Raw genomic sequence first — 11,801 nt, forward strand, 5'->3', positions numbered from 1 at the left:
TTTGGGAACCCCCGATTCAACATTTTTAAGCTTAATCAACCAAAGTCACATAGCATTTAAAGAGAGATTTGGAAATGCTGGTGTGGGTGCCAAGCAGACATCTGAAGCAAGGGCATTCTACTATTGGAATCGTACATTAATCTAGTGGGTTTATAACATCCTGAATTAAAAATCCTACTCTTCAAAATAGCACATTTCATACTAACAGGATAGATCACAGGTGACCTTGCATTTTGTCCTTCAAAGTCCATTGCATGCTCTCTCTGCTTTATTGCTTAACTTGAAAAAGTACTCAGTTTGAAGAGCCCCATTGCAGTGAAGGTTTTGGCTTAAGCAAAGCAATATGAATCTGTTCCAATAACTTCACAAGTGAGAGTTGATAAACTGCAAAAAAAAAAAAAAATCAAGAAAAGGAAGAAGCTTCTTGAACTTTCAGGCTCCAGCCATGAAGGAATAACTCCTACCAATTTCCCAGAAAGTTGGATTCCTATGAGTTCACTAAGAAAAAAAAACACTCTTCAGAAGCAACTCACTTCAGGAAATTTCTTGGTTGTTTTAGAAAGCACTGAAGCATAAAAGCACTTTACCATCCAGTAGGAATTTTGTAGAGCTACTGTGCTAGTGATAGAATCTCTGCTTGAAGGCTTAGCTTGAATCTCAGGTGTGAGATAGCATGGAGTTGAAATTTCATATTGAAACCTCCAAATTTAATGAATACTAATAGTGTTCATAGGTCCCTACTAAGTCCAGGATTCAGAGCACAATAAATATTTATCACTACATGCAAAATACTGTAACACACTTTACAGCTGGTGCAAAAAGTGATCTCTAGAACCCAACATCCCAATTCCAAAGAAAGGGGATCCCAGGGAATGCAGTAATTATTGAACTATTGTCTTAATATCCCATGCAAGTAAAGTAATGCTCAAGATTCTACAACAAAGGCTTTTACCATATATGGAGTGAGAAATCATCACCATCATCATCATCATTTTATTTGTATGCCACCTTTCCACATAAAATTGTGCTCAAGGTGGCTTTCAACAAGGTGAACAAAATACATCTCAAAAACAATTGCAAAAACAATTTCCTAATAACAAAAAATAATAAAACAATGACATAAATACAATAAGCAAAAACAACTTTTCAACGTTATGAACATAATAAAACAATCTTTAAAAACAAAGAAGTAACCATTAACACCCCAAGCCCCTAAAGAAAACCATTTACTATATCTCCTACAAAACTTCATTATTCAGTTCCAGATGTCCAAACTGGATTTAGAAAGGGAAGAGGCATCAGGGATCATATAGCAAACATATGTTGGATAATGGAAGGGACCAAGGAATTTAACAAGGAAATCACCCTGTGCTTTATAGATTACAGCAAAGCCCTTGACTGTGTAGATCATGAAAAACTATGGAATGCTTTAAAAGAAATGGGGGTGCCACAGCATCTGATTGTCCTGATGTGCAACCTATACTCTGGACAAGAGGCTACTGTAAGGACAGAATATAGAGAAACGTGTGAGACGGGTGTATTTTATCACCCTATTTGTTTAACCTATACGCAGAACATATACGGGAAGCGGGATTGGACTAAGATGAAGGAGGTATGAAAATTGGAGGGAGACATATCAATAAGATATGCAGACGATACCATACTATGAGGTTATCATACTTTGGACACATAATGAGAAGACATGATTCACTAAAAAGTACAATAATGTTAGGAGAAAAGTACAATAATGTTAGGAAAAGCAGAAGGGAGTAGAAAAAGAGGAAGGCCAAAGAAGAGATGAATTGATTCCATAAAGGAAGCCACAAATGGCCTTATAGGACCCTTCCAGCTCTACTATTCTATGATTCTATGACCTGAATTTACAAGAACTGAACAGGCTGGTTTATAACAGATGCTATTGGAGGTCTCTGATTCATAGGGTTGCCATAACTCAAAATCAACTTGAAGGCACATAACTAACGAACAAAATTCCCTCTATAAGGGGGTATATGTATGTACGTACTGCCTTCAGGTCGATTCCGACTTATGGTGATCCTATGAAAAGGGTTTTCATGAGGCTGAGAGGCAGTGACTGGCCCAAGGTCACTCAGTGAGCTTCATGGCTATGTGGGGATTTGAACCCTGGTCTCCCAGGTCGTAGTCCAACACCTTAACCACTACACCACACTGGCTCTCCTATAAGTGGGTACCATGACCAACTTTCACGTCCCTGTGTGAAAAAAACAAAACCATCATGTCCGTTTTAATTTTAAACATGTTAAACTTTAATGGTGGCTAGCATGTCTCCAAATGTGTGTGTCTGGGTAAAAAAGAATGAAAGTTATGGCCAGTTCAGTTTTGCAATGTAAGTCAATGGGATTTTCAGAGATTTTATTTTTCAGATTCTAATCAAGTCAGATACGGTTTGACTCTGTACAGACTGGATTGGGCCTGATCTGTATTTACAAATCACATCCACAGATCGGATCAGGGGGTACTTGTACAGCCCTAGTTATTATACACTGCTGGTGAGGTAAATATACTGAGGTTAATATACAATTATACTGAGGTAATACTGAGGTAAATATATGATTGCTCTTATACTGAGGTAAATATATGGCTGCTTATACTGAGCTGTAAATACAGTTGCCAATATGCACTGCTGGTGTATACATGGTGTGGGAAGTCACCAACTAAAACATGGCTTCTCAGGGTTTTTTTGGGGGGGGGGATACTTAGCAAATGAGGAAAAAACTTCACAACTTATGAAGGTGGACCAAGGTTTGTTTTTTTAAGGCATATGATTGCTTTAAAGTGTACTTAATATGTACCCATAAAGAAGGGCAACCCAAATTACCTCAATCTGCTTTTGATACTTCCCAAGCATACATGACCAGATGTACACAGACATGTATATATTTCTGCACTCAAAAAAGCTGGATTTGTGTGATGGGTGAAAAGCTGGATTTGTACACATTAAACATTATGCATAAAATTGAGCCTTCTCTTACATGACTTATCCAGCAAGTTGCCCATAAAGTAGCCCTGAGAGATCGAGAGGCTGTACAAGTTGCCCATGATCAATGCAGTTTTTGGCACTTTCACTGGTTTGCGCCTTCCTTTCATGTACATGTTGCTTTTACATGCATGTTCAAAGTAGCTTACAAACAAAAGCATTTCTCATGCCATTTCAAACAGATCTTTTCAACGGCAAATGACAGAAAATCTCTTTTTAAAGACAATGAGAATTGAGATTCTTGGGAAGAGGAATTCAATTGGAACTTCATATCACAGCCAATGCTTTCCCCCCACTTGCACAGAAGCATGTAACTAAGAGTTCTTCATGACTGATATGGGGGGGGGAAATGAGCAAAGATGGATAAGCCTAAGGGATAAGTGCAGTTTTTCATGTAAACATCTAATCTGCGAAAATCCAGTGGGAAGTCAGTGGAGAAAGATGAAGATGGATGGTGCTGGTCTTGCTAAAACCCCAACCAGTAGCCCATTATTTATTAGTATGACTGAAGGAGGTCACATTCTGGAAACAACAAGAAGAGAGATGTTAAAAAGCCTTACCATTATATTAAAGTCAACAGGCAATTAAAACTATTAAAGGCTGACAAGGCATAAGGTCAAGATGGATTATCTTTTTTCTGTTTGCCCATAGAACAAAATTGCATCAGGTAACATTGCCTTGCAATAGCCAATGAACAGCTCTGGTGGGAGGAAGACTAGGAGAAATAAAAAAGGTCTCAACAACTGAGATGGTGTGTCCAGGAAACACCCCAAATGGCCGGCTGATTTCCTTCCATCTTCAATTCTTGAAGCCTAGTGAAACTCTTGGGAGAGTCACTTAAACAATGCATTGACTATCCTGACAATGCTATATTCAACTAATGTTTCACATATGCAAAACTGATCAATGAATAGTTTACAGCTTGTTTTAAAACTGTGGTGTGATCTGTAATTGCTGAACTGAGTGAGGATGAATAACCTGTATTTTTGTCTTTTTTTAAGAACAAGAATAAAACACACACACACAAGCCCCTCCCTGATATAATTTCCAGAAGGGTAGCTATGTTAGTCTATTGCTGGAAAAAGCAAAACAATGAAAACTCTTGTGGCACCTTAAAGAGAAATGAGTTTATTCTGCATAATAAATTCATTAGTTTTAAAGGTGCCACAAGAATTGTTCCTCATAGATATTTGTTGAATCAAGGAAACATCACATTAGAAAGTCCTCAGAGACTATGAACTGAAACTTGTCCATGCTGGGTCTACTAGTGCACTTTTTAGAAAATCACTAAATAAATACAACTAATATCTAGCCTCTTGATCCCTCAGGATTACATGGTTTTGCAAACAACCTGTACCATCTCCTAGGTTTTTTCCCCAATTAGATAGCGCCCCCACACTGTATCTTTAAAAGTTGTGCAGGGGGAAGGGAGGATTCCACCTTGTGGTTTTTCCCATTACAATGTTGCAAGAACACCTGCACTTGGCTGACTTTCTCTTCTCCTAAAGATACAGGATCAGTCTCAGGCCAAGAACCTGGCAACCCTATCCCCTTCATATACCTGGAGCAGACGTCAAAAATGAAGGCAAAGTAGGTAAACGGCAACAGCTGCAGCAGCACACAGAATCCTTCCAAACACACACACAGCTTCAGGCAGCTCTTCCCCTTCATATACCTGGAGCATGCCTATAAACCATTTCAAAACAGGAAGAAAAGGACTGAATTCCTAAAGATTTCCAATATCTATGCTGCTTATTGATAAAGTTAATTCATGAATTGATTGTATTTATTTATTAAATATAGCTACTTTTTAGGAAATATCATAGAATACATGCTTTGCATGCATAAGGTCACAGGCTCAATATCTTAAATCTCTGTTTAAAAGATTTCCGGGAGATGAGCCAGAAATGAAGTTAAACCTTGGAGATCTGCTACTAGTCAGAGTATATAGTAATAGCCTAGATCAGGTTTGGGTAACCTCAGGCTCCCTCCAGGTGGCACCCCCTGCCCAGCCATGCTGTCTTTCCCCAGCCACACCTCTCACCTGCCTTGCTTCATATCTTCCATGATTGTTTTGGCCTAGGTGGAATGGGTCCTTGAACTCTGATTCTTCTTCTTGGTTGACTAGATGGAGGGACCAGGGCCGGATTATCCATTAGGCTTAGTAGGCTGAAGCCTAGGGGCCTGGAGCTCTTGGGGACCCATGGGGCACTGGCCCAAGGGCCCCTGGAGCTACAGGGGGCCCTCTGTTCTCCTTCCGTGATCCATGGGAGCATCCGTGGACCGCCATCCCCCCGCTATCCCCCTGCTTTACCTACTTTTCTGTTGTTTTTTGGGGCGTGCAGATTTGCCATCAATAAAGATGGCAGCCAAGGTTTCCTTAAGTGGCTGAAGCCTCTGCCGCCATCTTGGCTGATGGCACGCATGCATCCTACATGCACGCATTGCTGCCATCAACCAAGATGGCAACAGAGGCTTCAGCTCCTTAGGGAAACCTCGCCGCCATCTTGATTGATGGCAAACCTGTGCACGCTGCAAAAAACAACGGAAAGGTAGGTGAAGCGTGGCGATAGGGCCCCCCAAACACCAATCAGCCTAGGGGCCCTCCTCAGCTTAATCCGGCCCTGGGAGGGATGTGTGAGTATGTGTTGAAACTAGCCTACTGTGCAAATGTAAAATTTACATTCATTGTTCCTCCCACTTTTGCCTCTGTCTAGCCAAAAGAAAACAGGAACTCACCTGGGGATATGAAGACAGAGCATGTAAATCTGTTTTGTTAATGCTTGTTAAGAACAACATGTCCAAATCTTTCAGAAAAAAAGTATCAAATGATTGAATATCTAAATCTGTCTTGTTGAATAAGATATTACTCTCTGCTCTGGTAGATTGGGCAGAATTCATGTCAGTTGCACATTTGAGAAGAGCTCAGGAGAAATGCGCAGGTGAATTCTGTCCCTGTCTGACACCTGCAAGGTTACAGATGCAACACCTGTTGAGATCTGGAACCTTGACAGGTTCTTTGTTGCTGGCTGTTTTGTGGAAGAGAAGACTCTCTTATAACCTTGAGAATTTAATAGATTTGGGAAGAGGACAGTGCTCCCAGCCAGAGCCGTTGCCAACTGCTTTGAGTAGATGATTTTATTTGGATCACTGATGCATCTTTATGGCACAGGTGGGAAACTTTTTTCATCCCAAGTGCTTCATTCCCTTCTAGGCAATCTTCTGAGGGCTGAATGGCAGTGGTGGCGGGGGCAGAGACAAAAGTGAGCAGAGCAACAAATGCCAATGTTTCCCTTCTGCAGTTGGCTAGTTTCTACACATTCTACACATTCCATCACACAGCCCTCCGTATCTTCCATCCATACAAGCAAGAGGTACTATCAGTGGTCAAGGACACATGCCAGCCAGGCAAAAACACATGGAGAAAAGCACAGTCATTGAGCAGTGTGGCCTAGGGAGTGGGGATGTGGCCTAGGGAGGGTGTGTGCAGCCTAAGGAGAGTCCCAAGGGCCAGACAGGGAAACCTGGGGAGCCTGAGATGTCTCCCCACCACCACTGCCTCTAGGAGATAAATGAAACCACGCGCTCCTTGGTAAGATCAACACAACACTGCTGAGGGAAGCCTGAGAAGCCTGCCAATATTATAAAGCTGATTTTAGCTCTAGATGGGATGCGCTGAGCAACTATGCTGCCATAACTTCATTTGTGGAAGGTGTCCGTGTGGCTTCTTGGGAAGGGAGGGACATAGAGATCAGCTCTCGATGAGTTATACTCATCACTTTCCCTTGCCCTCCTCCCCACCTGCAGCCATGTTCCCTGGCCCGCTAGAGCAGATTTGGAGGGCCTGCCGGTGAAGACGGGAGAATCTACTTTTTGGTTTCTCAGTTTTCCAATCTTAAGTTCAGTTCTCTACATTTCTATATCAGTTTACATTTTAAGAAGAAATCCTCATGAAAAGCAATTTTGCCTAAGATACACACTTTTGCAGACCAATTTCCCCTAATATAATGCATTTTTGCATGTACTATTCATTAATATATGCATTTTATGCACACTTTACCCAGTATATGCATTTTTGTACACATTACTTGGCTGGAGAACTGCAGTGCAAAATTCAGAGAAGTGTGAATTTCGAAGGATGGCTGTGTTTCGGTTCACGTATTATTTTGGAAAGTTGCTCACTGAATTGCATTTCTCCTCCATCCCTACATGCTGGAGGCTGCAAAGGGATGGAGGGGAAGAGGAAGCCCCATTTGTGCATGTGGAAGTCCATTGCACAAGCAGCTTGATACTGTTGCCTAATACATCATATATTATACTCTTGTTTTTATTTCAGAGGTGCCATTTAATGGTGGGGTGGAGGTAGGAAAAAACCTGTGGGCTAATCTAAACTAAGTTGGTTGAATTTAGGTTCCATTGAAATTAATGGAACAACTTAATTGTGACTTAAAACACATTGATTTTAGTGGGTAGATCTGGTTCAACTAATTTAGGATCCAACCCGTTGTCCTTATTCCTGATGTGTTTCAAATTAAACCCTTGTTCAAGGGGAAATTGCCTTTACCATTGTAATACAAGTCAGTGGTCCCCAGACTTTCCCCCTCCCCATGGACCACTTGTTACTTGCTGGGTTCTTGGGGGATCACTTACTGTTTGTTCAGTCTGTTGTAGCAATTGTAATGCACTGTGCTAGGTGCTGTATGATTTTTAATTGTATTTTTACAGACACAGCACGGACCACTGGAATGAAGCTCACGGACCACAATCTGAGATCCCCTGGTGCAAGGAATTGCTGTCAATACTAACAGCAAAATTATTGACACCTTGAGTGTGATGGGAACATTGTTTTTAAAGTAGGGTTGAACAGCTCTACAGCTTTAAACATAAGATTTAGACATTTGTCAGTCATATGTATTGTGAGGCTAAGGAGATCCAGCTGCTTTATTTGTAAAGGCAGCTTTCCCTGAAAAAGACATTTGCTTGACATGCAACACAAATAAAGGATGCTATATTTTCCTACAGTACTGTCGAGCTCCAGCTCTCTCTGGAAGGGCAGGGAGGAGGAAGGCATGAGTTGCAGATGCCTCAACTGCCAGAAGGCGCAGAAGATCCAGCTGTTGTTGTGTCTACTCCAGACATTAGGGAAAGGAGTGTGTTAGATGCTCCACCAATTCCCATGGGTGACCCAGCCCCCCTTGGGGACAGCGCTCAGCCTTCAACCATCCCAATGGATCAGTTAGGGGAGGATTCCGAAAGAGCAGTAACTCCTCCTTCACCATGCCATGAATTAGCAGTAACCCCCCCTTCGTCCTGCAGTAACTTAGAGATGCCTGACGCTTCTCAGCCCTCTACTTCCTGGACTGTTGATGACCCTGTTTCATCTGATGAGCCCAAGCAGGCTCGCCCCCCCTCACCTCTCTTGGCGGCAGGAAAAGCGTACCGGGTAGAGGGCGGGTGTGCTAAGGAGTGAGAGATTGTGCTCAAAAACTTTCCCTATATAAGTCTGCTGTGTATTGAGGGGGATGTTGAGTCAACTTTCTTCTTACGTTGCAGAGCATGTCAAGAGTGTAGTTAGGGATTCCTAGTGAGTTAATGTAGGGTTTTCTATGAAGCGCACTGCTTTTAATGTATCCATTACTCTAATAAAACGAGATTTACTTGCACCAGCATCTCAGTCTCCTGGTATCGACTCTGGACGAGACAAGTACAGAGTACAGTGTACCTCTGACTATAGGATGAGTTTGTTTTAAAGGATCTGAATACATATAAGCATGTGTATGTGTCATAGAAAGGACATGGCATCTGTAGGAATTTATTTATTATTTATTTTATTATTGCATTTCTATTCCACTTTTTCTCCAAGGAGCTCAAAGTGGCATACATGGGTCTCCCCTTCCTAATTTAATCCCTGCAAGAACCCTGTGAGGTAGGTTAGGCTGAGAGGCAGTGATTGGCTCAAGGTCACCCAGTGTGCTTCATGGCTGAATTGGGATTTGAACCCTGATCTCCCAGGTCCTAGTCCAACACTCTAACCACTACACCACACTGGTGTAAATAAATAAAAGCTTATTAGCAGTTTGCCATATTTGAGTTTATTTACAAATATACAGAGTGAACATAGGTGGAGACAGGAACAGTCTGAGTGGTGGGTTAGTGTCATGGTGCCGCCCTTCTGATTCCAATATCACTGTCACTTACTGGGACAGTGTGGGGGCAGGACAGCGGTGAGTTTGTGTGTGCATCAGTGGAGCCAATTTGGCACTCCCATTGGTGCACCTGCAGAGACCCAACATTGCTGCCATCTTGCCTCACACTATCCAGGTAAGCAGCAGCAACAGTGGTATCAGAAGAGAGGCCCTATGGCAACCCGCCAGTCATTCCTCGGTGGAGACACAGCCAAAGCACTCCAACAGACAGCTGATGTTCACTGCTACCATATCAGTCAGATAGATGGCAGATAGATAGATAGATAGTTGCAGCCAGCACCCTAAAATGTTGTTAGCACAGAGCCCAAACTCAGCTCCCTGTGCCTCTGTGTCTTTCTCTCACACAAACTACAGCCTATTGCTCTGTTCACACACAAGATACCCAGATTACAATATCCTTAGCTAAAAGGGAGATCTGCTTTTGCCCCCTTTCAAGTATTTCCTAGCTATTCAGAGGAAAACCGTGTAACAATTTGGTCCCATGGAAACAACTCCATGCTGTTAAAACGATTAACATTATTTTGTCAAGTCCAAGGCTCTGACCAGGTATTGTATGAAGGCAACCTACAAGAGGGCCCTGTTCACAGGACTCTGATATGAAATCTATAATAGTATGTTTTCATGATCAGTAAAGACATAGTTCTAGATTCAGACGATAGCAGTGACTTAAAAAAAAAATTAATGGAAACTCTAGGATGGTTTCACTTTGGAGATAAAAGAAGGGAGTGCTGGAGTGATTTGCAAGACCCCCAGAGAAAACATGACACAAGACTGCTGCTAACATCCTTAGTTTTTTCAGACCTTGAAAATTTCTTGTTCAGATGTAATGGATTACTTAACAGGTAAAAACACATGGTCCTATGCAGTCTCTGAATGGAAATCAGCAAGTGTCCTATCCCTGCACGAACATGTACAGTAGGTACATGAGTGTGAATATTTATCTATTCTTATCTTGTTTAAACATCTTTCTAGACCTCCCATCATCCAAACAGATTCCAGGCAATGAACAATGGGCACGAATAAAACATACCAGGGCAAAGTGGCGGGGAGGTTAGCATGGTGCAAACGCACTGGAGCTGATTGTTGATGGGGCTCTGCATACTGAAAAATTGCAAAGCATATTTATTTGTTTATTATTTGCAATATTTTGTTATACCTCTCATCAGTCAAAAGTCATCTGCCATAAACCATAAAATATAAAGTACACGGAAAATAAATAGCAAAAACATACATTAAAACTCCTAAACATCAACTAAAGAGAAATATTGTAGAGACATCTCCTTGGGGTCTGCTTTCACTTTTATTTTTGATCCCTTGACTATATTGTATATGTTGGAAGATAAATGTTAACATATGCTGGCCCTAGAAACAAAGACTTGCAAATTCAGAAAACCTGTAACAGCTGGTTGTCAGTTCCAGAGTTGTTATTATTTCACATGGCCACAAGGGGTCAGACTTGCCCCACCAAAGAGTCTGTTCCTTAGCAAACACACATCAAAATGGGCCATTTGTTAGATCTCATTGGGTGGGTGGGTGTGCATATAAGTGTGTGTGTGTGATTTGAAACGCAAGAGAATGTCATGTTTGTGGGTAGAGTGAGGCAGATAGTTAAAAATGTTTATTTTGTATTATTTCTTTGTGGGCTTATATTGATGGAAGTAGCCAAACAGGAGATTCATCTTCATTTGTCAGCTTGATTGACACACACTAACAATCTGAAAAGGTGGTTCAGTTCTGCTCTGATAGAGCAATTACAGAATAGGGAGTATAAAGCTAGAAATGTCACTAAGATAATATGCACACAGAAATGAATGGAAGGGGGGTTGGATACTCTTTAGCAGTCCCTGTCATTCATATCTCAGGGACTTGCCTTGTCATTCATATATTGTGTATTTCAATTGACAGTGAGACACATGGGAGGCTTTGCAGCGATCTATTTATTTCTAATTTAAAAACATCGGTGTTTGCCCTCTGCAGCTTATGAGGTCCAGCAAGCGAGCTTCTGGAACTAGGATTCTGTGATCTTTATAGCACCCGTTTCCCAAACAATTTATTAACGGACAGGCCCACAACAGAATTTCATATCCTGTTTTTGCAGCCCACTTGTTGATTCCTGCCCTGCTCTGGAATTGAGGTCAAACTAGATGTGATGTTAAACCTGTCTTTGAATCCTATACTTTCAATGATCTTTCTCTTCCTCCTCAACCTTTAAAACAAACAAACACAAACAAACAAAATATCAGCCGTGGGAAGCCCTGACCTAGATTGTGGCTATGATGTGGGAAGAGAGCTTTAACTCTTTCCCTTTGCTCCATTTTCCTACTAAAATTGTCTCGCCATCTGCCATTTCCCCAGCTGATGCTTGAATGTACTGGGAGGAAAAAGCCACTTTGCAGGATGTACATGTTGATTTTCAGTGGGGAATTGTTACTCAGTTTGAATGTGTCCCTAATCACATGTGACCATAGCATGCTATCTTTAATCTGGAGCTCATCACCCACCACAAGAGATATTGTACTATACCTTTACTTGCTTGAATTACTGGGAGAAATTAGCAAAAACCCCAAAGGGATAAGAAA

The sequence above is a fragment of the Rhineura floridana genome, chromosome 3 (assembly GCF_030035675.1).
Source record: "Rhineura floridana isolate rRhiFlo1 chromosome 3, rRhiFlo1.hap2, whole genome shotgun sequence".
NCBI classification, from domain to species: Eukaryota; Metazoa; Chordata; class Lepidosauria; order Squamata; family Rhineuridae; genus Rhineura; species Rhineura floridana.